General features: G+C 38.2%; 1 long non-coding RNA gene across 1 annotated transcript in view; it reads left to right on the forward strand.

The window, feature by feature from the left end:
* Window positions 1-27,981, forward strand: part of GNG2 (G protein subunit gamma 2) — a 117,306-nt gene that overhangs the window by 3,079 nt on the left and 86,246 nt on the right. Inside the window, exon 2 of the long non-coding RNA XR_837367.3 lies at window positions 12,853-12,893. This is a non-coding gene — a long non-coding RNA (G protein subunit gamma 2). The remainder of the gene's footprint in view (window positions 1-12,852; window positions 12,894-27,981) is intronic.

The following is a 27,981-nucleotide window of genomic DNA, read 5'->3' on the forward strand; positions in this document are numbered from 1 at the left end:
ACTCCGTTCCCATTAAACACTAACTCTGCATTCCCTCCTCCCCGCCAGCCCCTGGCAACCACCATTCTACCTTCTGTCTATATATCTGACTACTCTAGTTACTCATATAAGTGGAATCATACAGTAGTTGTCCTTTTGCGACTGGCTTATTTCACTTCAAAATTAATTGATTAATTAAATTTGAATTAATTAGAGTTAATTAATTTAACATGTCTTCAAGGTTCCATGCTTCCATGTAATAGCACATATTGGAATTTCCTTTTTTAGGCTGAATAGTGATCCATTATATGTATGTACTACATTTGTTTATGCATTCATCTGTTGATGGACACTTGGGTGGCTTTCACATCTTAGCTGCTATGGATAATGCTGCTATGATCATGGGAGTACAAATATCTGTTGGAGTCCCTGCTTCATTTCTTTTTGGGTACCCAGAACTGTAACCACTGTATCATATGGTAACTCTGTTTAATTTTTTTGAAAAATAGCCATCCTGTTTTCCAGAGCAGCTGCACCATTTTATATTTCCACAGCAGTGCACAAGAGTTATAGTTTCTTCACACCCTCACAACACCAGTTGTTTCCTGGGGTCCTTTGTTTGTTTGTTTTTAATGGTAACTATCCCAGTGGGTGTGAATTGGTATCTCTTTTTGGTTTCAATTTGCATTTCCCTGAGGATTCGTGAAGTTGCGTGTCTTTTCATGTGCCTATTGGCCATTTGTATGTCTTCTCTAGAGAAATGTCTGTTTTAGTCCTTTACCCATTTTTTTAATTGGATTGTTTTCAAGGAGACTTTTTTAAATGATGGGATCTCTTAACATAGTGTGTCAGAAAGATCATGTTTATGATATTTGTATTTAATCCCTGGTATTTACCAGTATTATCCTACCCAAGTGAAATTCTGCTTTCAAAAGTGACTTTTAAACTCAAAAGGAGAAAGAAAATCCACATAAATCCTGAGAATTGGTGACATCAAGACCCTTAGAGTGAAATTCAAGCCCTTATTGTAGACCGGTGACCCTGCTGGCCAGGTGAGGGCCAGGTACAAAGGAGGCACGGGGTGGGGGGCTGTCACCTCAGTGTCCTTCTAGCCTCTGCTCATTGGCTGCATGAGAAACAAGGCCCAATAGGTAGCAAATTCAGAAAAAGGGAAGAGAAACATTTGTTTTCAAACTCTTTTTAATGGGGAGCATTAACTTGGAAAGGGACAAAACAACAGTGATAGGTTCTGAGAGAAGTTTCTATTAATGAAATGTGATTCTAATCTAAATTTCAATTTTGAAAATATAGAATCCCGTGTTTCATTTTCTACCACAGATTTCACTCTTGATTCGGTAACTGGTGAGGCAGGGTATGGATAGAGCCGAGGAGATCTGGGCAGAAGATTAGGGAGGACTCTGTTGAACAGCAATGATGTCTGAGATTTATGGTGTGGGTGCAGATGTTGACCTTGAATGGTTTGAAGAGCTCCTGAGTATATGTTAATTTTTTGTAATACCCTCTGTGTGTGTACAGGGGGGTTGGATAATGAATATGCACATCTATTCATCCTATAGTTACTGAGAGCACCAGGGACTGACTTTTCTAGACCCAGGTGGGAGAGGGGAATTACAGAGCTGTGTCAAGACTTAGTCCCAGCCTATAACATGGTAGAATGGTAGAGCTAAAAATGACCTGGGGATGAGCCTGTATCTACCACTCCATGGCGGACAATAAAATAGGCCCCAAATTTGTTACCTTTCTAGAGCTGCACAGTTGATTAATACCTTACCTCCCAATTCAATCTCCATTTTACTTCCCTCCACCATAGGACAAATGGATAGAGAAAATCTTTATACTTTGTCACTTTAAAAATTGTCTGTAAGACCAAATTATTTTGTTTAAAAAGAAAAGGGTGATGTTTAAATTTAATACCTTATGGAAATACGGAGTTTCTGTATTCAAATTGATTCAAATGTTAAGATGACACTGTGGCACTGAGATGCAGGTTTTTTAGGTAAGAGCACTAGGGATATATGTGGTTCTCCAAAACTCTTTTGTTAAAACAAGCTATAGTTAAGGGGAGTCAGTGTTCAGATAATCTTTAGAGGACTTCATTCAACATTAAAAAAGAGGGAGCTCAATTCTCAAACTCTAGTGATAACATGTCTCTCAGAAGTGGTACCGCTGAATACCATGGCATGAGATAAGACAGGATTAGCCTTTATCTTGGCAAATATGTGTAAACGGCCAAGCCTTTAATGGAAAGGCTTGGAAAAACCAGTCACTGACCCTTCCTCCCTGTTTCTCTGGCCTTCCCTTGTCGCCCTGCCATCCTGGTTGTCAGAGTCTGACCTTCCCATGATCGTCTGCCCCAGGCGCCCGGCAGTAAAGCTGATGGGGGGGTCTGGGAACTGGACTGATGGGCTCTCCTCCACATTCCTTGCAACATCAACAGGGCCATGGCTGTTCTTTGAAAATCCTTTTTTAAAAAAAAATTTCACTTTTTACTATTCCCTTTGCATTTGCAATGAAAACTGTTAAACCCAAGCCTCCATGCCCTTTGTTCATTACAGGTGACCTCAGCTTCTGTTTTTTGGAGAAACCATATATTACAGAATTACTCAACCTCATTCTTTACCACCTTGCAAGGTCTTGTGTCTTCACATTTTCTTCTCCCTTCCGAGGTCAAATTAGCACAGTCTTTCTTTCCAGCCAGGAGTAAACTCTCTACTTGGACTCCCCAGTATATTTCCTTTCACTTTCTAGGGGATTATGTTCTGACAATTATTCTACCTCCCTCCTACATGCATATTTGGTTGCTTCTTTTTATTGATCCTCTTTGCCTCCAAACATGCTTAGTTTACACATTTAAATTAATTAAAAATTAAATAAACCTGCTGCCAGCAAATCTTCCCTTTGAGTTTTGTAACCTCTCCTATCTTCTTACCTATCAGAGTGGAAAAATAGTTTTCCCTCCACCCTTCTCAGTTCTGGAAACCCTGTAACAAAAGACAAATTAATAAGAGAAAAACAAGCAGATGTTTATTAACTTGTGTACCTCATGGATACATGGGCAATACCAGAGAAAAGTGAGTAACTCTCAGAAGTGGCTTAGAATTCAGGCTGAAATACCATCTTCAGCTGAAGACAAAATAGAGGAGGAGAAGTTATGAGGAGATTACCAGGAGAAGCATGGTAAATAAGAGTAAGATTTGATATGCTGATTTAAGTTGGTGCCTCTCCATTGACAAGAATCTCAAGGGCGTCATTCTTCTCTTCCTGGTACAGAGAGTGAGGTACCCTTACAAATGGAGACTTCCTTCGTAAGTGTAAATTCCCCTTACAAAAAGGTAACTTCTAATCTGTTTTCAGAATTTGTCCTGTGTCTGCTACTTCCCAAAATAACCTACCCAAAATAATCCTTATGCCAAAGAGGCATATTTCAGGGTGGCGTATTCTGCCACCCTTCACACCTCTCTGAAGGCTCCCAACTTCTCCATTAACTCCAAGTTCTGCTCCCCAAATATGAATGTTCTCAAGATTTGAGTCTTCTGTCACTTAATATCTCCCTCTCCCTTTTTTAGATTCTTTTCTGTGATTTCAGTCATTGTCATTGTGTGGGTCAGTTCCAAATCTGATTCTCCATACTACTTTCTCACCTACTGTAAACTTGCACATCAAGCACCACAAACTTGCTGGAACATCCAACCTCCTGAAACTGAGACTCACGTGTCCAAATCAGTGCTCGCCATTGCCTTTCCCATTCAAAACCAGCTCCTCCTGACTCCATGAGTATTAATGACACCCCATTCTCTCTGCCCGTCAATTAGGAAAACTCAGTTTCATTATCTTCTTCACCAAACAAGTTAGAGTCACTTGCATAGTCGTTTGCATTGTCATTGGAAATGGATCTTGACCCCATCTACTCTTCCCCATGTTGGTAGCCAGTGTCTCAGTTCTGGCCCTCTTGACCTCCAGATGGACTTATTTGTTGTTTGTGTTCTTGCCTCTCCCTAGAAGAACCTTCCTGCTTCTCCTTCCACACTTTACCCTTATCATCTTTCTTCTCTGACTACTTAAATTCCATTTGTCCTATAAGGCTCAGTTCGAATGCTGTCTCTTCTATAAAGCCTTCCTGGGGGGTTTATTCCTTCCCCAGTAAATAGCAAGTCTTCACCTCTTCTGACATCTTTTGTTCTTTCCTCACAGCAATTAATGCATTCTAGTGTGGATAATGGCAATCTTCTTTTTTTTAATCTTGTTTTGCAAGCTCTTTGAGGACTGCAGCCACACCCAATGTCATATTTGTCTTCCTTATAGCATGCAAATGCAGCTTGGGTTTTTGTTTGATTTTAATTTCAGTTTTGTTGAGGAAAACTGGCAAATAAAATTGTAAGATATTTAAAGTGAACATCATGGTGATTGGATATATGTATATTCTACGAAAGGATTCATTCCTCCCAGCCAGTTAACTAACACATTCATCACCTCACATATTTGTGTTTTTTTGTGTGAGAACATTTGGGTTCACAAATGCAGTTTGTTGATCATTCCTTTATTTAATGAACTTTATTGAGTCACTCATTCTTTGTTGCAGAGTGGGCTCGATATTGTAGGGGCTCATAGACTGCTGAGGAAGCAGACAAATACTGACAAAATTACAATATAGTTAGTCAGTCTGTGTGCAAATCTTAACATCTGCAGTGTGCCATGGAACACTCGGATGAACAAAACAAGTCAGTCCTTTGTTTTCTTGGAAATGACATTCTAGAGTTTGGAGAGACTGACCCAGTAAACATAAACCTAGGGTTTTCAGATCTGGCTACACATTAGAAATCACTGAGATGTACTTTGGAAAAAAGACCTATGGCGCAGCCTCAACCCAGACTAATTAGATCAGAATCAGCCAAGATTGGACCCCACTGACAGAAAAAAATTACAGTACAAGAAAATATTGAGTTGTGATAAGGGCTGAGATGGGTTAAAATAGAAACAGGTTGAAGGACAGAGATTGTGTGCATGCTGGTTTGGGAGCAAGGATTTTACTTTTGTTGGGTCATCCCTGAAGGTCTGTCTGAGGAGATGACATTTGAATTGAGACCTATATTATGGTGGGGAGTTAGCCATGTGACGAACTGCAAGGAGAGGGTTCCTCAGCTCGAGGGAGAGAGTGCAGGTAGCTCTGTGAAATAAGGGTGAGGTGGCATTCCAGAGGAAATGTGGCCTTTCTCACACACCTGCACAAGAATCTATAAAATCTCTTTTCTCTACAGAAGGCAGATTTTCAGTTAAACTAACTAGACTACCAATGCAGAATCCTTTGCTGCTGTTGAGTCCTTGGTCTGGATTGGGTTTTAATTTCTATCAAAATGTGTAAATACACAGTCAATACTCTGTTTGATTATATTTTTCTACACTGCAGCCCATACTACAGGGATTGTTGTCTGAATTAAACACCAATCTTATTGTTTAAAATAACCTTAGGTACTTGGTATGATGTCTTAGATGAATAAAGTAGAGAAAGCCCTTAAATTCTGCCCTTAATTCTGTTTGGGGGAACCAGGGGAAACCTCACAGAAGAGTGATCCAAGCTACATTAGTATCAAGTTCATATTTGGATGAGTGAAGATCAGCAGGTCTCAAGGATCAAGTTGAGAACTAGGTATTTGTTGAGCGTTCTGTTCATGCTGCTGTGTGCTGGATACTTTATACACATCACTGTTTTTCACTGTTTTTTTAAAAAATAATCCTATGAGATGAGAACTATTTTTCCATCAGGGTGCTTTTGGCTGCTGGTAAAAGAATATCGTACCAAAATGGCTTAAACAGTAGGAAATTTATTCAAGACCTCCTGAAAGGAGGGTAAGTCCAGAGTTACTCAGAACTGAACAGTATTCTTAGCAACCTGAATTCTTTCTCTGCCTATTCTGACATCCTGAGCAGGTTGGTTTAGCCTCTTAGGCCAGCTCCCCTTCCTGTAATTTCAGAATTAGAGGCTGATTTCAGTATCTAGAGGTACAGTGAAGTGGTTCATTTATTCTCATATACCTCTCTTTAAGGTTACAGAAAAGCCACCCCCAGCAGAATTCACCTTCACAACTCAGATGCCTTACCTATTAGTGGCCAGGCAGACAATGCCGCTGGGATTGGCTAATTTAAGTTTCCTTGTGAGGTCATGGCACAGCCCTGCCTCTCTGAAGAACATGGTCACCAGACCCCAGAAGTAAAGGTCTGGCTTCTATTAGCAAGGAAGAAAGGGTTAATGGTTATCGAGTGGGCCATCAATAGAATCTGCCACTATTATTATTTCCGTCTTACATGTGGAGCTATCAGAAGACTCAGAAGTGTTAAAAAACTTACCAAGATCACACAACTTCTGTTGAACAGTATTTTCAGGCATTCCCTTTTGAGAAAAGCAAACACACACATAGATACACAAACAGAAAACTTGTTTTTGTTGCTGGTGATGACCTAGGTAGACTGAAGAAAGAATCCTGGAAGAAAATACAAAATGGCTGCAGCTAGTCTAAGCAAAGGATAACCTTTGTGACAAGTGATCTCAAAAGAAATTACATCAGGGCCATAAAGCAATAAGGATGGCATTTAATTTAGGCAACCAGCCCTGCATTTCTGCATTGTTAAAATAAATATAGAAATATGAATTAATTAATTAATTAAATTGAGTCTTCCTGACTGGTCATTTAAATCAATTTGATCTAAATAAAATCCACCCTGGACCAAGACATGAGCAAGAAAGGCCAAGGTTCTGTGTATGGTGTCTGTCAGACAGATGAAAGTCTGGTTTTCTCTAGAGAGGTATGCATTTTGTTGATTACAGCACCAGAAGAGAAGAAAAACTAATCTCTGAAATTTCTGATTATGAGTTGTTTTGAAAATAGGATTTCACTTTCCAACTCCAGAGGCAGATGCAGTTCCATTAATGGGGCATTTTCTTTGTGGTTCCTACTTTCCATTCTGGTATTTGATTTTGAAGGCTACGTTTGTGAGGCAGGAATAGTGAAAAGGGGAAATTGCTGTGGAGGTGCTGTCATTACAGTGTTTTGACTGCTTGCCTCTGGGTGTATTTTTGTGCATTCTCATCATAAGAGATGAAGTACTCATGGTAGGAATGCCTTTTCTGTAATAACTGATTGAGTGCTTCCTACTCTTATATTTACATTTTTGAACAGGAATGTAAAAGTTAATTTCTACCCTTTGCCAACATAGCTCTTTTTAAGAAGGGTATTTATCTGATCTGTACAAAACCATATGAGAAAGATTGTGAAAAACTTAAACAGGAAAAAAATTAACTGTCATTTTAGAGTCTTTCCTTGGAGAATTGAATTTGATCCTTTGCCATTTATTTTAAAACTTCATGAATGATGGTTGTGTTTTGAGAATGTTACTGTATGTAGGCATTTGGCAGGGGAGGTAATTAGGTTTATTTGTTTATTTCTAATTTTTATTTACTTACTTTTTAAAATGGAGGTAGTGGGGATTGAACCCAGGACCTTGTGCATGCTAAGCACGCACTCTGCCACTAAGCTATACTCTCCACTCTGTACATAGGCATTATAGTAATTTCACTAACAGTTTTTTTTCCCCAAAGGAAAGGTTTTCCCCAAAATACTTTGATATTGAACAGTCCCCAGATTTTCTTCTAATTAAACTAATAAAAAATTTAAGAAGGGTGAAAATCTCTAAGCTAAAAAATCATGTTTTTTATTGTAAGTCTTAAAATAATCCTTAAGTATTATAGTGTAGGAAAACAATATTCAAAGGCTTAATACACAGGAGAGCATAGTAGCTAAAGAACATCGATTTGGAATCAGAATGTCTTAGGTTGCTTAAACTTTCTATGCCTCTGTTTTCTTATCTCTAAATTGGGAAATAATGACAATACCTACTTCACAAAATTGTCAGGAGATAATTACATAATGTATGTAAAATGTTTATCAGTTGTCAGTGTTTTGACTTCATTAAGTGACAGTCTCAGGTTTGCACTGTTTAGTAATACATGTGCTTAGTCATAAGTATGTCCTGTTTTCCTTCCCAACTCAGGATAGGCTTGCACTTCTGTGTCTTCTTTAGTTTGGTGTGGCTGTAAGTCTTGCATTGGCCAGTGAAATGTGAGTGGAAGTGATGTTTGTCACCTCCAGGAAGAAGCATATAAGCACCAGAATGTGAGCACATTCCTTGGCTATTGGCAGTGATGGAAGTGTGGAAACAGTGGCTGAGCTCTTAAGCCTGGGTCTTAGAGTAACGACAACACAGAGATGGTCTCTCCACTGACCTGCAGTGGACACGTAGTGAGAGTGAGGAATGAACTTTTCTGTCTTAAAAGATTTAGGAGGGGCGTGTTTTGTTACCACAGTAAAACCTCACCTATCCTGATTAATACACTCTAGTTATCCCATCAAACTCTAGAGAGAAAATATTATTGGTAACAGCATATAACATGTGTAGCAATTTGGAGATAGTAATTTTTAATGACTATATGTCATTGTGTGTGTATGTGTGCATATGCTTATTATATGTTGTATTGTAAGTAAGCGTCAGAAGACAGTTTTAAGTTAAAGAGATTTATATTAAAATTTATAATTTAAATTTCTTTTAAAATAAGGTTTGTTTCAGTTTCATACAGAGGGAAATCAACATACCAAAACTACCAGTGTCTATTTTTTTGAAGAGAGTCAATCTGATGCTCAAGTCAGGATTGTGAATTCTCGGCCTGATGTGATCATTACGTCATGGTCACTCTCACTGAGCACTTACCCAGAATGGTGCCTTGAGACCCAAAGCATCTGAGATAAGATGATGTACTAGGCCATGCCCATGGCTTTTGTCTCCAGTAAGAAAATAGTCTTCCCTGAGCACTATTGCAATGTTCAGTTATAAACAATGGTGCTTAGTACATTGAAGATCTTAAATAATATGTATGGATAAACAGATGGGAGTAAGTCCACAATTCTGCCAAATATCTGGACTCTTTCACGTTTCCTTTTAAAAATAAATCCCTTCATTTTAGATCTTATTTCAAAAGCATCTTGGTATTAATACTTAACATTTATTCTTTTATAACACTTTATATGTGATGGAACAAATATGCACAGACTTAGGCTATTTTATTTGATATTTTTACTGCTGATTTTATTTCACCTGATTATTTCATTTGGGTCTCTAAAACTACATTATGAAATACTTTTATTATTTAAATTAGGAACAGATTAATTATCTCCAGTGTACAAACTCAAATTAATTTCATTAGTAACCTGAGTTTTAAATTGATTAATCTTGGAGTGTTTAAGGAACCAAGTGGGGTTTTTTTTCAACCTTAAGGAGAAGAGCATATTTGATTTGATGACTCTCCATCCCACCAGTCTTGCTAATAGAAGTAAGAAACTTGCAAGAAAACTTTGGATGATTTTATAAACCAGCCAGAAACCTGTGTGTCTGGGGCTTCTGGGGGAACAATCTGTGAGTCATTTTCGAAAAAACAAACACACTTTTAATCACAGTGCATGTTGTTACCATGGTAATCAGGCCTGTGGAGTTGGGTTGCTTATGTTCCTGTAAGAGAGAAACTGAGAATTCAGAGCGATGACTGTCAGCTTCAATTTGACTATTGTGTGAGAGAGTTTAGGGGTTTCTTGAGAACACACTGGCACAGTCATTCCGAGAGGGAAGAGAAGAAACTCTGGCATCCTCCCCTTGTTACTGAATATAAGTTAACCATGTTAATGTTGGGTGTTGTGAGTCACAGGGGAGAAGAGGACCATTTGGCATTCTCTTGGGAAAGAGGGGGGAAAATAGGTCCTTTATCTGATATATAATTACACATAAGTCTCCAAAGTCTCTACCTGGGAAGTGTCTTGTGTGCAGGTGCACAGGGCTTTAATGAGCCTCTGAAAGGTGCCAACTGGCACTGGCATAACATTATTACAGGTTTGAAGGGCCCTCAGTGCATTATTCCAGTAAGGTTTTTGTGAGGCTGTTGTTTCAGATCTGATCCCCAAGTAGACCAAGTCTCTTTTCTCTGTTTTATGGAGTAGACAGGACCCCTTTATCTTGGACAGTTATCTTATAATACAGGGCCATGGGTCACAGAGGAGACCAGGGAGGTTATGTGAGCTTTGCCAAATCTGTCACCACTCCAGGGGAAGGTAAATCAAAGCCTATACTTGGCTGATGGACAGTCAACAGAGTTATTAGGCCAATGGGATTACTAAGGAGTGATTCATTTTGATTCTATATGGAGAACAAGCAACACCCTTAAATTAAAGGCATGATTTAGTGCATATACAAAACTGGTTTTTAAGACTTTAAAAATTTAAAAAGTCTAGGTATTCTCTTAAATGGATAATTGTAATACACTGACTAGAGTTTTTTGGGTTTTTTTTTAAGAGTATTCCTATTGCAGATTTTATAGGAAAAGTTATACAACTTTTCCTTATTAAAAGTATTTTTCAAAAGGTGAGAAATAAAGTGCTGTGGGGTGAGATTAAATGGTCATGCAAACACAGGGAGTTTTGTGTGATCTGTATCCTGACGTATGGTGTAATACCTAGCCAAAACTGTAGATTTCATTTTTCCTCTCATATGTGGGAAGAAGGCTCATGTTACCCAAACTTCATTCTAAGCTGTCTTAATTTTTTTTAAGATCAGTAAACGGTGCTTAACTTCAGTTTCTGATGATGAAAGTCATTCATGGTGATCATTGAAAATTTGCAAAATACTTAGTGTAGAGAAAAACTAAGACTGACCCCTTCCATTAATTAGGTTGTTGGTTGAACTGCATGTAACTGAGACCTGATTTCACAGGAGTGACAGAAGTTAGAAGTTATTTCTCTTTCATGTAACAGTACAGAGACGGGTGGTCCAGGGCTGATAAACTAGCTCTCCTCCACAAGATCATCTAGGGACCCAGGCTCCTTCTATCTTGTTGTTCCATCATTCCTAGCATGTTTCCCTTGCTTTATGGTCTAAGGCGGATTTTTGCCATGAGTAATTAGCAGCAGGGGAGGAAGTTGAAAAGGGGAGAGCATGACCCCGAAGTTGCCCCGATCACTTTTGCAGCCACCCCTTGAACTCTGTCACATGGCCACACACCTAGTGACAAGGGAGGCTGGGAAAAGCAGTTTTCCTTGACTTGTATGTGCCTAGCTTAGAATTCTATTACAAGCATGGAAGAAGAAGAAGAAAAGCAGACATTGGGGCATATCTAGCCACTTCTGTTACTTCCACTTTCTGTACAAAAGGAATAATACACTTTTTACATTTTGAGGTATCTTCTTCCAGTCTTTTTTCCTAGAAAAGTGTATACCAGGAAGATATTATGTATAGCATTTAGTAGAAAATATTATGTGATATATTTGAAGAATACGACATGAAATATTACAGAAAGTATACTGGAAGAATATCATAAATCTAAATATATAGATATTAGGAAATTAGCTGAGATCCTACTGTGTGTATAATTTTGTATTCTCTTTTCACATAACTTTATTCTGTGTGTATTTTTCCTCATCATTTAAATTTTTTTGTATTTATCATTTCAAAGTGCCATCGTGTGGACTTTTTCTGTTTTACTTAGTAGGTTGTGTTATTGATATTTAGACTGCTTCTAACACATTGGTAATAATTCCTTGTCTATATTCTGCATCTTGGGGGGTAAAGTCAAGAAGTGACATCACTAACACTATGGATGAGAACATTCCAGAAAGGCTGGGCCGATTTGTGCTCTCACAATAATGTATGAGAGTGCTGGGCTCAGAGCACCCTTCAAGGCTTATTTTGCAAGTCCCACTAATCATTGTTATCCCTAGGGTTTATTCTCTGAAAATAGGTTGTTTTTTGCCCTTGGATTGTTTTTTTTTTTTTTTTTCCCCTTGCTGTCATTATCATGAGATAATGGTTTTCTAATAACGTTGTCTCATTTAAAAACATATGGTCCCTTATAGTCATCTGGGAACATAATCAGTTTGGTTGAGATTTCAGCGCCCACGCCAGCCTTAAGCACTGGGCGATCTCCAGAGACACCAATGTTCTTTTGGTCTTAGGACCCAATATGAGTTTGATTTCTACCTTCAGTCTTAATATTCTAAATGCCAGGTACATCTTAGTTCTGAGATACAACAAATAGAAGTGGTAAAGCACTACCCGAGGCTTGGGCAATTCCCTTTGAGCTTGGTGCTAGGTATCTTTTCAGGAGAAAAGAAGCTTCTCTGCATTGGAACTTTCTCAGATATGAACCACACTCATGCTAGGCAAAAACAGGCCAACTCTACTCCACATCCTCAGAGGTCATTAGCTGCTAGGGGTGTAGGTGTGTCCAGCTTTGGATGCTAAAGATGTTTTTTAATCATTAACTTGTGCCATCTACCCTCTTAAAGGGCTAGATGCACACAAATGGAACTCCAGCTCTTTCCCTAACACCTGGAACAAGAGCACATCTGCTACTTTGGTCCTGCTGGGAGCTAAGTGAGTTAGGTCAGGAGGAAGGCTTGTTCGTATTCAACTCACCAGTTCACAGCCTCTGTTACCAAGAACTCTGCCCGCTGTAACACATTCCCAAGCCGACTTTGTGTTGTCATGTTTTCTTGTCGGCTAGGGGACACAGACACAAAGGAAGGGACTCCTGTTTTCACAAATCTTGTTTCTTCAAAGAAAAAGAGTTAACAAAAATGTCTGTTTCTTGACTCAGAAATGTGAACCTGCTAGCTCCTCTGCCCTTAGAGCTACTCAGCCATCACCACCAAACCCTGTTTTCAGAAACATTTATTTGCTTTTTCAGCTTTTGTGTATCATGCTATTTCTCCCTCCACCTTTTTTTTTTTTTTAAATACATTTTCTTCTCTGCTTTCTCAACAGCCAGATCTGCCAGTGAGCCTCCGGCTTTGGAAACTGAAGAGGTAAGAATTCTGAAATACTTTTTTCTAGGATGTTGAATCTAACCAGAACGTTAAGAGGAAAAAAATTTTAAGTAATCCTATAGATGAAAGCGTTTGACATGTGAAATTGATCAAAAGGAAACATTCATAATCTTTAGCAATAATGATACAACTTTAAAATTTAAAGGTGAAAAAAAGGCTCTCCTTGAGGATAGTTAAAATCAGATTTATCACCCAGATTTCCCCCATGTTCTTCTGAAAACCTGAGTTTGGAGAGCCTTTGAGGTCATCGCCTTAACAGAATGTATCCTTATAGCACCAAACATTATTGATTGTTTGTGGTATAAGACAGATGTCAGAGCAGATTAGGGCAGAGAAGGATAAACCCTGTCGTTAACAGATTGATTGTAGACATTGAAAGGGCTATTCCAGCAGCAACAACAATAACCTTAAAATTCAATTTGATATTAGTTGGGCTTCTTGAAGAAGCTGAATTGGCTTTTGAAAATGGCTAAAGCTATGTGAATCTGGTTGTAGATTTGAAAGTTCACTGTATGGCTGAGACAGGTGATAATGTGTTTGCTCTACCCAACCATGGTACACAGTTTCCTCTAGTCAGTGATGTGGATTTCCACCCCTATTTTAAAATGTAACTTCATTTTGATATATTTCAAGCATATACCAAAATAGAGAGGATAATATAATGAACTTCCATATCCCTGTCACTCACTTTCAACAGTTATCAACTCATGACCAGTATTGTTTCACTTATACCCCTACCTGCTTCTCTCCTTTCCGCACTGGATTATATGACAGTGGCTTGAATTTACCACTGAATTTTAAACTTTTTTGAATTATAGTACAGTCAGTTTACAATGTTGTGTCAATTTCTGTTGTACAACATAATGTTTCAGTCATCCATATAAATACATATATTTGTTAATTATTCATTTACCTAACTATTTAGTGGCTACAGCAAAATGCAAATAAAATATAAAACCTACTTTTAACCTAACTTAGTTTACTGAAGCTAGCCATTCATTCATTTACTCATTCAACAAGTATTTAGTATTTACTTGAGTCAGAACCTTCTTAGGAGAAAAAGTAAAGCAAGACTAGTGGAAAGGAGACTAGTAGATGCTTTGGGTTTGGAAGTGATGGGCTGAATATGGGAGAACTGATGGAATTGCTTATTAAAGATGAGAAGTGAAGGAGTGGAGGACATCTAGAAAAACCCCCAGCCATCTCTTTTGGGAGAGCTACAGATACAGGAAGAGAGGAACAGATACAAATCTATGGAGTGGCCGCAAAGGTGGATATGTCCAGTAGGCTGCTCATGGTTGGGTAGAGAGCAGTGGTTCTTCATCCTGAATGCATCAGAATCTCCAGGGAAGTGTTTAAAAACATTGATATGTAGACCCTACCCAGGTCAGTTGAACCAGAATCTCTGGGGGATGGGTCTGAATATCTACAGTTTTTAAGAGCTCCCCAGGTGATTATAATGTGTAGTCAGGGTTGAGACTCTCTGGTCTAGTTATTATTAGAAGGAAGGCATGTGTGCATATGTGTGTGTGCTTTTAAGACCATGTATAGCTTTTGCTACCCCTTAATGAGGTTCTTTTGGAGTTAAGGACTTACTATCTTTCAGGTAAGGGCTGAAACATCCCTATGTTCTACCAAATATTATTAATAATGAAGACTGTTTTATAAGTATTTCAAGTTCCGTGTCTGATGTTGGTGTTGATACCTTTCATACTGATGAATGTCCTTAAATGTTTCAAATCAATCCAAGCAGAGTTTCTCAATGGGGGTTGCTGGTGTGTTGAATGGGACAGTTCTTCCTTGTATTCTTTGGTATCCCTGTCCTTGGCTCACAGAAGGCCAGTGGTATCTTCCAGCCATTGTGACATCCAGGGCGCCCAAAGGACACATTGAGAACTACTGTGTCTTTACACACCTTTAAAGAGGTTATTTGTTGTTTTCACACTTACCTACAAGCATTTTTGCTTCTTGCAAAATTACTGGTTTCAGTTATGCAAAGTAGTTCCTTACGTAAGTGGTCTCTGTGCTAACAAACTAAAGAAAGAAACTAAACAAAATAGACATGTAAAAGGAAATATTGTTTTGCACTCTTGGAGGGATTTTGAGTATATTTGCTCTAGCACCAAATCTATTTTTTGTCTGTACAGAGAAGCAAATTAAACACTAGGTAAAAAATGGTCAAGTACTGGGATTTAAAGCAAAATACTGCTAAGGCATTATGCAAATTGAACGGCAGTGATGAAGGGTGTATTTGTTTCTTGTTTGCTGCTGTAACAAATTATCACAAACTTCGTGATTTAAAAAGATACAAATAGGTTATCTTACAGTCCTACAGGTTAGGTTCTGTAGGGATCTCACTGGCCTAAAGGCAAAGTATTGACAGAGCTGTGTTCCTTTCTGGAGGGTCTAAGGGAGAATTCTAGAGTCCCCCTTCCTCCACTGCCAGAGCCAATAGCATTGCATCTCTGTGTTTCTTTCTTCCATAGTCATACCTCTTAACTCTAAGCTCAACCAGGAAAGGTTCTTTGACTTTAAGGACTCATGTAATAAGATTTGGCACACCTAGATAATCCAGGATACCCTCCACATACCAAAGTGCTTAATTTAATCACACATTCAAAGTCCCTTTTTCTGTGTAAGGTTATATATTCACAGGTTCCAGGGATGAGGACATGGACCTATTTGGGGGTTTTTATGCTGCCTACTACAAAGTAAAAGAGATGAATTGTTCAGAATGGTAGATATGCCTTGGGTAGCAGAGATAGGATTATCCCATATTTCATTGTATAGTGTTGAGAAGGGTCAGGGTTCCCAAGTTGATGAAGCAAGTTCTTGTCTTGACTCTGCAAATCCTGTTTTGTAGATACAGGCACTGAAGGCTTTTCGTTGTCTTGGAGTATTTGGCATTGGATCAAGGGGACAGGTTGAAGTCCAAGGGCTCCTTTCTTGGCCAGACTTTCTGGTACTATGGGTGTGGCCTCTGGAGAGTGTGCTGCTTTTGGCATTTCTCCAACTCTGGAGAGTTTGCCTACAATGTGCAGGTTCCCAGGTCTTCGAATAGCACCAAAGAAATGTGAGATTTTTATTTTATGCCATTATGGCTGCCTGTCACATTATGCTTTATTTATTACGCTCTAAAATGTGGAAATTGGGGGGGAAATAGCATAATATTTCAGAACTTTACTGTAGTGGCATTTATTATAGCTAATTTCTAAGTATGGTTTAATTTCTGGCATCCATTAGATAGGTCATCCCCACAAAGTAAGCAACCACTGCTTGCTTGCCTAGAGAGTGAAATGGATCATTGGGTTATTTTTTTTTAAAAACCATCTCTGGAGTAGAATATAGCCACAATTTTTGATGGAGATTTTGAGTTTTGCAGCTATTTTTGCATCAAGTCCCCCTTCTGTCCACTTTTTAGACACTTCAGTAATGCAGATCTGAGTGCCAAACTTCAGGCTAGCAGTAGAGTCACAAACCGTCCTGATTTGTCCAAAACTAAGGAGTTTTCTGGCATCTAGGAACTTCAGTACTAAAACTGCTGGAGTTCCGGGCAATTTGGGACCGTTGGTCTCCTAGATGTCTAAAAGCAGCTCCAGTGGAAAGGGACTGTTATACTGATGAATTATGAAGATAGAGATTAAATAACGACAATAACCCCCAGGGTTTGGGTTGAAGATAAGGGTGAACCTAACCCTTGGAAAATCTGTATCCACATATACATGTTTATCTAAAATCAACTTAGAAGAACCAGCGACATTTATGGAGTGTTGGATTTCACAGCCCGCCCTTTCAGTTCTCCAGCGTTATCCACACACTCCTACGTGATGCCTGTGATGACCGCAGCTTTGGTGGCTTTCTTATTGAGGTGACCATAGGATATGATTGAATCTTTTTCAGCATGTGAGCATGTATGGAAATTATAAAACCCAAGTTTGCCCAAGCCCCATGGAGCTCTCTTAGCTTGAATCCTGCCTTTTGTATAACAAAAGAGAACTATTCCCCCCTAAGAGATAGCATGGAATATTCAGAAATAGATAAAAAGTATTAGGAAGACTATCTTGAATGCCCTAGGGGAGGGGTTTAGGGTGGAGTCTTATCCAGCTCTAAGAACTTGGTACTTCCTGACTCCCAGTGGTAGAGGGTGAGCTTCTTACCCTGATGTAAGTTAAGTAGCCCCTTCTTCCCCGTTTCCCTAATACCCTCCTTGTCCTCACCTGTAACACAGCCAGCCTGAAAATATGAAATACTGAAAGCCCTCATTTCGTACATTTCTGTGACCTTTATTTGGAGATTTTTATTCTCTAAGCCACTGGGACAAAGAGGACTGTAAGTATTCTTGAAAGAGGAATACATTAGCTTCCCCAGAATAGGCTTTGACTTTTAGGAGCTGGTGGTCTTTTTTTTTTTTTTTTTTAATAATGTATTTACTTGTTTCCTATCTTCCAAACTGTTCTAGTTGGCAGGTACAAGGAATTCTCTTTCAATTCTTTTTTTTCTTTGCAAAAAAAAGATTGAACACTGTCAGTCATGGAGATAGGATCTGGGTTTCTGATAAGTATAGGTCTCGGATAGAATTGTGAGTTTTTCTGATATTCTTCTCAATCGCTTTCTGGCGTTCCTTCCTTCTCGGACTCTCATTCCTGGATTCATCTTGTTAAGACTAGTCTCCTTTCAGATTTGAACCTCTGCTGGATTTTTTGGGAAACAAATAAGTTCCGGAAGAAATAAAAGCAGATGGAATCCTTATGCTGTCTTTTAAACTCAGATTCTTTCATTTCTTTCCAAAGAGAAATTACAGAGTAAATGTAAATAGGAGATCCAGATGATCCCAACTACTCTGGGTGCAGGGTTTCTTTGGGGGTAACAGGAATGTCTTGGAACTCAATAGACATGATGACTGCACAGCATCATGAATGTACTAAATGCTGTTGGATTGTACACTTTAAAATACTTCATGGTTAATGATATGTTTTGTGAATTTTACCTCAAAAAAAAATTGATTGAACTTCAAGAGGAAGAAAAAAATGAAAAGACTGTTTCTCCCTATCCTCAAATTCTGGAAGAAGTCTCATCCATTTTAATGCACTCATGTTAAATTTCTAGACCGAAATTGTTGTTCTATATTGTCCCATTCCTGAGAAAAAAAAATATTAGGACTTAAAGTGTCTGCCAGGCAGAACTAATGAGGAAATTCTCAAGGAGATGAAAGAGGAACGTCTCTGAGTGTTAAGACACTAGTTGTTCATTATTAAGATGCATAGTTTTTGTTATTAGATTAGAGACTGGCCTATAATTTGCAAAGTTGATCTCAATAAAAAAAATTTTTTTTTAAGTTTAATGATTTTAAAACACTGGACTTTTTTCCACCTCCCATGGGATAGAAGTTGTAGCAACTACGTTGGAAACTTTTTTAATATCCTGTACTAGCAGATCGCAATGGGTATGATAAAATGGAGAGAGTTCAGATGTCATAACTTTAGTGAAATGTGACCGTGGTAAAAAATTTCATATATAGAAAGATCTTTTATTACACTGTCTCCTTAGATACCCCCAAGGACTGCCATCTGATCAAAGTCCGATGGACACTTATTTTCAGGGATGTCTGTGTAGGAGTTCACACACAGTACTTGGTTTAATGGTGAAACTTTGAGGTTTTTAATTCCTTCTAGATTTAGAGACATCTTTTTTGACCTTTTGCAGGGATGTAACTAGGCAACCAGTATAGCACTTAGCCAGTGCCCAGCATTCAAACCTCGTAGCTGTTGCGGCGTTTTTTAAAAATGCTATTTAAATCTGTCGTTTAGCTTTGGCATATGCTGCCGTGTAACCTTTAATTTCTTAGAAAATGTCGTGCGAACCCCCAGCTGTAACATAAAATGGTTCCTAGAAGCCTAGCATCCTCTGATGTTAATGAATGTGCTTATGAGAACAGCAGCAACAGAGCTGAGCGTCATCCAGATGTACTGTGCTTTATAACTGGGGGCTAAGAAGGGGGTTTCAGTTTTGGTGTTTGAAAGTGGAAGAGTTTAAAACCCTATCCTCAGCAGTTGGTGATGTGCATTCCTCACAGTATGACTAATGGAAAACATACATTCACAGAGATGAAAGCTGGCTTTTATTCTAGTGAAGTTGATTTTACTCTGCCAGATAGGTGGTAATTAGAAATACCTAGTTTGATCAATGAGCAAGAATGTATTGAAAGCTTTTTATGTGTCAGACACTATACTAGGTATATACTATTTTTCTTTTCTGCGATAACCAAGCTTTTAATTTTTTTAATTATGAAAGGAATATATGTGTAAGATTTTTTGGAAAATTCAAGTGGTAGACACAGGAATAAATGAAAAAGAGAGTTTCTTTCCAAACACCAATTTCTAGCCTACTCCCTGGGGATAACCACTGTTAATGGTTTCTTGTGGGTCTTCCGGAAATTTTCCATCTCCTGATTAATCTGTATTGAAAAGTGAGTGTGGTAAGTCCCATTAAACCATCTGTTCTTAAACTTCTCTTCTGGACTGAATCTTTTCATTTTGTGACACCATTTGATGCTTCTTTTTGAACTATACTTTTTAAAATGGAAAGAGTAAAAATGTCAGAACCAAAGTGATTCTAACTGAGAGTGGTAGGGAGGATTACAGCTGAAGAATGTTAATGTGTAATTCTAGCCTCTGTAAGATTTACATACAGAATTTTAGTAATAAACCTTAAGGCAGTTCTTGATAATTTTCAAAGTCATCTGGAGTACGTTATCTCCCTTTTATCCTTCTGATGACCCTGTGATGCAGAAATTGTTTACTTTATTTTACAAAGGAGGAAACTGTGTTCCCAGAGGTTAAGTAACTGGCCCAGGAACACAGCTGACAAGGGACAGGCTCAGGATGAGAATCTGAGTCTTTTCAAGTTTTAGTCTTGAACCAGACCACACTGGTGACTGTGTAGAAAAGAGGGGCACGGTAACACCTTTGTGGTCCCGGTAGTGACAGGCTGGAAGTTCAGGGGAGAGGGTTGGGCTTGCTGTCTGTTTCAGTTATGAAGTCGTTCTAATTCTGCTCCTTGGGCAAGTGGTTTAATGCAGTACGTACACCCTCCTCACGGTTTCCTCACTGGCTATGTCTATTCCTTGTCTATGTTTTGTTTGTTTTGGTAGTACTGGCCAGAGGAAAGCCATAGTATTTCATCCTCATGCTATAGGAGTTGGTTTGAAGAGTGGACATGCAACCCAGCAAAGGCCAATAGATTCTTTCTCTGGAATTTTCCAACTCAAGTTGAGGGAGGAGAGGTCCCATCCTTTCTAGTCTTAGCTTAGTAAGAATCATGTAAGACCATATTTCAGTCTGCTGAGAGAGTAAAGTCTCATGCACAGAGGGGAAGCAAAAGAGAGAGAGAAGGAAAGAGAGAGCCCATTAACAACTGGCGTCCATCAATCCAGTTGATGTGAGCCAATATACTTCCCTTGTTTACCTAACCTTGTTCAAGTTGCTACTAAAAGAATTCTGTCTGATACCTTTGGGCTTTCGTTTCCACAGATGTAAAATGGGGGTTATAATATTTGCCCAGAACTGCAGTACAGATCAGTTGAGATCAGGAAAGCAGTTTGTAAATTGTAAAATGCTGTACAAATGCAAGATGGTATTATTCATTGATACGCTGCATTGAGCCAGGAAGAGCTGAAAGAATGAAATTACCACTCATTGGGAAAATAAGAAGTGAGAGCTTTGTAAGAGCCATCTGGTGTTATGCAGAAGTAAAGGAAAGCTGCCAGTGTCCCCGGATTTTCTTTTGGTATCCCCTTTCAAATACTCTAAGTTCTAATAGATACCCACAACAAACACAGGGATAGATCTTACCTCGCTGGCTCGGGTTAATTCAAGGAATTCCTTTTTTTCTATCGCCTGTCCTAATCTATAGCAAACAGACACACACAGTAACACAGACTAAGCCAACATCAACAAAGCATCATATTAATAGTTCAACATTTTAGGTTTTTCCTTTAAAAGAGCTTTACAGATTTGTGCTAAATGACATTTTGGCTTCATCAAAGAAAATCAACCTTAAAGTAGCTCTTCTAGTTCTCATGTGTCCTTTGGGAATGATACAGCTGAGGTGATTCTGGGGGTGGGAGGCTAGTTGTTTTGGGCTTAGATGTGATCAAGATCCGTCTTTTATCTTAGTGGACTTACATCTTTGATATAAACTCTAACTCATCAAAATCTGCTTGAGATTCTGTCTTGTGCATGACACAGGGAGCACCGCTTCACTTCTGCAGCATTTTTCACTATAAATGACAAGGCCTCTCAATGAAAGAAAACAGATGGCACCTCTGAAATCTGTTCTTTTTCTTAGAGTTGCCATTTAGGCAGTTTTTTTTTTTTTTTAATTGAAGTATAGTTGATTTACAGTGCTGTGCTGGTTTCTGGTGCAGAGCATACTGTTTCAGTTATACACACACACATATAGGTTCTTTTTCATTGTAGGCTATTACAAACTATTGAGTAAAGCTCCCTGTGCTGTACAGTAGGAACTTGTTGTTTATATTTAGGCAGTTTTTATCGTAGCAAACATCCCTTTCTTTATATTTAATCATTAGAACCAAAAAAAAAAAAAAGTAGTTTACAGCCTCAGTCTAAGTAGAATAGCATATGCAAAAAGGCCAAAGTCTCCATGGAAATATGATTTGTAAGCATAAAGAAGCATGATGTAGCAAGCTGAATGTTTCACATCTCTCAGTTTTAAAAATCTGAGAAATATATCCGCTGCCTTCTTGCAAATCTTGCAAATCTATGTGAATATAGATTGCACATTTGAAATGTCTTTGCCTTACAAAATCGCCAATGCAGGAAGGTATTGAATCGGTGCTGTTTGACCACACCCCTCCATACCTCACCTTACCACTCTTTTATCTTTGTCTGGGCTTAATATCAACCCTGTGAATGTCAGTGTTTTCAAAAAAAATTGAGGACATGGGGTAAGTTCATTTTCTGAACAAGCATACTATTAGCCCTCAGAAAATGTCAGCTGTGCTGGAAACAATTGTCATCCTCCAGTCAATTAATTTTAAGAGAGTTTAATAAAGAGGATATTTACAAGGATGTGGGCAGAGTATAGGGAAACCCAGGGGAGAGTGTGCTTCTTCAGGGCTCCTTTACCACCCATCGACCTGAAGGGATGAGGACTGAGAGGAGAGGGCCCTCCTGAGTGGAGCTGTGGCTCCAGGAAAGTGGTGTAGCCAGATTATAATGACCCTGCAGGCAGGGATACCGGGAAACATATCCTGAAATGATTATCCTGTCTCCTGTCTTTTTGTACTCCCCATTGACCCATCCCAACTGGAAGAAAGAACAAGGCAGCCTGCTGCTGAGTCCAAATTTTAGTCTCCGAGGATGGAGGATGGGTTTGGAGGAGCAAATGGAGAATATCCAACACTGTTAACCTTCATGAAAGTCTTACATGAAAAAAATAACACCTCTCTCTCCCCCAAATCTAGCTCTCACCAAAAAAATTATTTTAACCAACTTTCACTTTTTCATTAATATTATTTAATCAAGTTTATAGCCCATGTTCAAATGGGCCCAGATTCAATTGATAGTATTTGGACAGAGTTTGTGTGGTGAAGGATTTGGAGGAGGTACTGAGGTGAGAAAACCCACCTTGTGCCTGACCTGTTCAGAGAAGGCACGGCAACCTCAACTTAAAGTTCAAGTTTAGGGAAAGAGGTGTTAAAAAAAGTAGGTAGACACCTCAGAGCAACTCTGACTAGTCCAACTTCCTGGGACTCCCATAATCAAAGGAGTGACTGTTGTCCCTAAAAAGTATAAGATCCACTCCCAGTGGGTTGAGCAGCCAGTTGTTGGTTTTGTCCAACTTGCTTTTAATCTCAGATGAATTATTTTCACTCCTTTGACCTAGAGGCCAGGCTTACTTGCCTCAATCTAATCCAGATTAACCACTCTGATCCACTGAGAATGAATAAATCAACTGAATCAGATAAATCCCCATAATTAGAGAGGCATTTGTGACAGCATAGCATGATAGGCTAAAGAAAACAAAATTGGAATACCACCCTAAAACATAAGCCTCTTCTGTGGACTAGAAAATTCCCTAAGTTGGGAAATGGGACCCAAGGATTTCAGAAAAAAAAGTTTGGTCTATATATAACAGGAACTGTGAGAGGCAATGTGTTGTAGTGAAAAAAGCACGGACCTTGGGGTTAAGAATAAGAGATTTGGTGGGGGTGGGGGGCGGGTTGTAGCTCAGTGGTAGCTTAGCATGCACGAGGCCCTTGGTTCAATCCCCAATATCTCCATTAAAAAAAGAAGAAGAAGACGAGATCTCAGCCTAATACCAGCAGTGACCACCTTAGGAAATTACTGTACTTTCTGAATTCAAATTTCCTTGTGTGTAAAATGAGAATAATTTAACTTGTTATAAAACTAATTGAGACCATATATGCAGTGTTTTCCACACCTTCAAACACTTTTTGGGGAGGTATACTCACTTTTTTAAAAGCACTGTTTCTAAACAGCTTTATTGAGGTATAATTGACATTCAGTAAATGATACACATTTAAAGTTGATGATTATTGGCTGCATACATCCATGAAATAATCACTACAATCAAAATAATATATCCATCCAAAAGTTTCCTGGTGCTCAATAGCGATCTCTCCTTCCCCTTCCCCATCCTCAGGTGCCCCCGGTCTGCTTTCTGTCACTCTAGAAGCATCTGTATTTTCTAGAGTTTTATGTAATGCAGTTACATATCATGTGTTCATTTTTGTCTGGCTTCTTATGCTCTGCATAAGTACATGGTGACACGTCCATGTTTTATGTATCAATAATTTATTCCTTTTATTACCGAGTAGTATTCTAGTATATTGGTATACCACAATTTGTTTATTGGCTCACCTATTGGAGGATATTACTCATTATGTTTTAATTCTGTTTCCCTTCTTCTTTCTTTATTAATGGTATAAGAAAAAAATTTCTTCTACCCCATGTTACCACAGCTAACATTTCTATTAACATTCTCTAGGAGTAACGTGGTCTACAGGAATTGGGTATAAATGTGGGTTTCACAGTAGCTGTCTTTATTAATCCCTGGTTGGGTTGAGTTCTGAGCTGAAGGCCAGTTTCTTCTTCTTCCAAGGCTTTCTTTTGTTCATTATCATAAATAAGCAACCCAAATGTCCATCAGCTGGCTAATGGATAAAATTATGGTATATCTATACACTGGAATATTATTTGCCATAAAAAGGAAGTACTGATTCATATCATGACATGGATGAACCTTGAAAACATTTTGCTAAGTGAAAGAAACCAGACACAACAGGCTATGTGATATATGGTTCCATTTATTGCAATGCCCCAAATAGGCAAATCTATAGAGACAGTAGATTCATGATTGCAGGAGCTGGGGGGTGGGGATGAGGTTGGAGGAGGGGAGTGACTGCTAATGGGTACTGGTTTTCTTTTTGGGGTGATGACAATGTTCTGGAATTTGGAGTGGTGATAGATGCACAAGTTTGGATTTTCTAAAAACTCACTGGATTGTGCATACTTTAAAAAGGTAAATTTTTTTTTGTTGAAGTACAGTCAGTTACAGTGTGTCAATTTCTGGTGTACAGCACAATGTCCCAGTCATGCATATATATTCATATATTCATTTTCATATTCTTTTTCATTAAAGGTTATTACAAGATATTGAATATAGTTCCCTGTGCTATACATAAGAATTTTTTAAATCTATTTTTCATATATAGTGGCTAACATTTGCAAATCTCAGATTCTAGTTTTACTGAACTATAATGCACATACCATAAAATTTTACCCTTTTATTTAGGCAGTGGTATATTTATATTTATGTATATATTTATATGTATATAAATTAAAATATATATTAATATATAAAATTTAAAATATACAAATAAAATATATTTCTATATAAAATATATATTTATATATAATTATATATTTATAAATAAAACATTTATATATTTATACATAAAATATTAAAATATAGAAATAAAATATAATAAAATATATTTATATATGTAAATATAAATATGCCATTGTATAAATAAAAGGGTAAAATTTTATGGTATGCATTATAGTTCAATAAAGCTTTTATTCAAAAAAGAAAGCAATCTGTGAAACTTTGCTCAGGGAAAAACATTCAAGAACAGCAATTAATTTAATTTCCCATTTTTTGTTTGCTAAAGGGAGAACTCAAAGCTGTTTACCTCATCCATGATCCCATGTGGCACCTGCATTTCCAGATCATGAGCAGAGTGTAGGAAGTAAAAATGTCAAATCTGTAAATGAGTCATATTTGGGGAGGTAGTTCGGTATCATATTGTTTTGGTTTACTTGAGACGATAAAGGGCCTGTAGCCTCGTTGACTTTTTTGTCTTTTCCTTTCCTTTTAAAAATAATGTGCATTCAGATTGTCCAATCACCCTTTCCTCTAGCTTTAGTTAACTAGATACAGGATATCCTGTCAGTAAAGCATCTGAGCTAAATCAGATTATTTACCAAACTCCTAATAGCAGTAGACAGAAAAGAGTGAGTAAAGTAGACATCCAAATATTCAAAATAATCCTTGGGAAAGAAAATAAGCCAATAGCTTAGAATTAGCAGTGATTCAGTCGGAGGAACAAAGTTGGTTTCCAGCAGCTGTGGAGGATGGGAAAGAGGATAGACTTCCTCCCTTTCTAATTGTCTTCCTTCACCTGAAACACCGCCTTATATAGAAGGCTTTTAACTGCTCGACTGCTGTGAATCAGGATCAACATTGTAATATCTAGCAATAGCGCTCCATCTGGTCTGCTCTCAATAAATCGAAGTTTTCCTGGGTATTCAATGATTTGTAGTCGAGAGAAGACGTGTCCCCCCCCCCCCCCCCCCCCCCGGCTTCTGCAAATCTTACCAGCCAGGGTTTGAGTTTTGGTGTCATTTAGTTTAAATTGTAGGGTGAAAGTAAAACCCAGTTAACTCTCCTTAGAAATGCTACCTTTGCTTTTTGCTGTAACTTAACAAAGTTTTCCCAAGGTGACTTGAAAAATTTTATGTCAGTGTGTGTGTTTATCTTGGATTTTCTGTTATAGTCTCTCCAGCTTCTGGTGCACTGTAAAAATTTGCATGAGAGAAATTTCCATTTCACCCTGGCCCCAGAAAAACATGACTCCCAGAGCTGTTCCTTTGAGTATTACTCTAAAATAAAGCTATACAATTATATATTAAGCATCTACAATGCAAAGATGGTTAAGTGGCTTCTCCAGTAGTAGGATGGACTTTGTAGGCACGAGCAGACGTTGCCCTAGATTCTGTAGTGTATGTGTGCGTGCATGCATGATTGAAACATACCATACATCAAAAGAATATATGCAAGTACACACACACACACACACACACACTAAAGACTATTAGTAAAAAGCATACGTACATTCCCTGTCTTTTTTCCCCCAGCTTTATTGATCAGTACCACTTTTTAAGACTCCTATTTGCTTCTTCCTGATCCCTTCTTCCTTTCTCCTTCCTAGAAGGCTATCATCTAGACTTTTAATTTGTGATTCCCCTGCTTTTTCTTAAACTGTTTAGTGTAGCCTCTTTTTGAAATGGCATCATACTTTTTCTCTGGCTTAGATTTTTCTACCCAACATTTATTTTGAGATTTATCTCGGTGGATGTGTACAGCTAGAGTTCGCTCATTTGCATTGTTTTCTAGTATTAGTACATCAGCATTGTTCTTCTTCTGTATGAAATATACCACACTTTATTTATCCATTCTACCCATTTGGAGCATTCTGGTTGCTTCCAGCTTTTTGCTCTCATGAAAATGCTGCACAGTACACGCTGTACACATATCCTAGTCCTCACCCAGGAGTTTTTCTAGGATGTAGACTTTGGAGTTCAGGTGCCAGGTCATAGAATATGCTGTGTTCAACTTTATTAGATAATGCCAGGTTGTTTTAAAGTGATTACACCCATTTACTCTCCATTTAGCAGTTTAAAGTGTTCCCCTTGCTCCACTTGAACACTTACTGTTCTCTGAATTTTCACTTTTACTAGTCTCTTTGCAAATTCTGAAATTCTTTTTAGTTAACAAATAATTGGTTGGGTTTTTATTTTAAACCATCTTTTTGAAAGAGACAAGGAAATAAATTGGTTTTTGTTCACTGTATTTGATGAAGTTAAATGGACCTTTGCTGTAGATTCTGCCCCTAGATGGGTTTCAAGTCATAGCCAGCCTAAGAATCTTGTTTCTTTTCTATTTTTTCCTCAAATTTTTCTTTATTAGATATTTTTAATTTTCAAAACTTTTAACAAGTGAAACAGTGCAAATATGTATGAAGAAGCCGTTCATTTTCCCTTTCCTCCCTTACCCCACCCCAGGTTACCAGTGTTAATGCTGGGTGTATCATTCTACATTTTATCATTCTCATAAATATGTAATAACTTATGTTAGGTTGTGACCTAGGAGACTGCCATTTTATTAGATCAAAAGGATTGAATATCTGCAATTTCATACAGTCCAATCACATATGTGTGCTTATCCTCTCTGAGGATTTTTAAAATATAAGCACTACCATGCAACTAAATTTTCACAACAAATGTCACAGACATTCCCTCAGCTCATAGGTTGGCTCTGACTTGCTCATGTTAATATTTGCATAGTATTCACTGCACTGTCCCCTGTGGAGAGAAATTAACATTGTCTCCCTTGGCTGTGGTTGTGTTTTCTCTAAGTAACCCATCCTTATATACCAGTGCTTCATTCTGGTTGAATCTCAAAAGTGGGGAGCTAGGGGAGACACAGGAGGTTGAGTCAAAGGACACATGTATCTCACATTTAAAAATATGTGGCCAGATTTCTTTCCAAGGAAGTTGTACCAGTTCAGGCTTCCATTACCAAGTGTGAGGCTACTGGTTTTCCATGTTGCAGTCATCATTATTACCCTACTGAGTGAGCAATGATACTCTGTTTTCATTTATATTCCCTTGAATTTTGATGAGGTTGAGCATATTTTCACATGTTTTTATTGTTCTTTTGCATTTCTTCTGTGAAT

This window comes from Camelus dromedarius, chromosome 5 (genome assembly GCF_036321535.1).
Source record: "Camelus dromedarius isolate mCamDro1 chromosome 5, mCamDro1.pat, whole genome shotgun sequence".
NCBI classification, from domain to species: Eukaryota; Metazoa; Chordata; class Mammalia; order Artiodactyla; family Camelidae; genus Camelus; species Camelus dromedarius.